Source organism: Squalius cephalus, assembly GCF_949319135.1.
Source record: "Squalius cephalus genome assembly, chromosome: 1".
Lineage (NCBI taxonomy): Eukaryota > Metazoa > Chordata > Actinopteri > Cypriniformes > Leuciscidae > Squalius > Squalius cephalus.
The window spans coordinates 44,164,204-44,164,426 of NC_137122.1; positions in this window are offsets into that span (position 1 = coordinate 44,164,204).

A 223-nucleotide genomic window follows, 5' to 3' on the forward strand; every position below is an offset into this window, starting at 1 on the left:
AAAACAAACGTCTTAAAATATAAACTTAATAAATAGATAAAACAAACAAAATTGATACATGGAAAATAGAAAATACGGCCCGAAGAATGGTAAATGCTCATATTTAATAGGATGTTCTAAAAACTTTGATTTGTTTAGATGATTATATTATGTAAGGCGATGACTTCTATAAATACAGAGGAAGCTGTTAGTACTTATTGAATTCCATACTGTGCCTTTAACT